This window comes from Brassica oleracea, chromosome C3, assembly GCF_000695525.1.
Source record: "Brassica oleracea var. oleracea cultivar TO1000 chromosome C3, BOL, whole genome shotgun sequence".
Taxonomy (NCBI): Eukaryota; Viridiplantae; Streptophyta; class Magnoliopsida; order Brassicales; family Brassicaceae; genus Brassica; species Brassica oleracea.
The window spans coordinates 53599170-53599400 of NC_027750.1; positions in this window are offsets into that span (position 1 = coordinate 53599170).

A 231-nucleotide genomic window follows, 5' to 3' on the forward strand; every position below is an offset into this window, starting at 1 on the left:
GCATGAAACTGAACCCAGCAAAGTGCACGTTTGGGGTTTCCTCAGGCGAGTTCCTTGGATACATAGTCACGCAGCGGGGAGTCGAAGCTAACCCGAAGCAGATCTCCGCGGTCCTGAACCTTCTGAGCCCAAAAAACAGTAGAGAAGTGCAACGGCTTATGGGTAGGATAGCTGCACTCAACCGGTTCATCTCCAGATCCACCGACAAATGCTTGCCATTCTACGACCTCC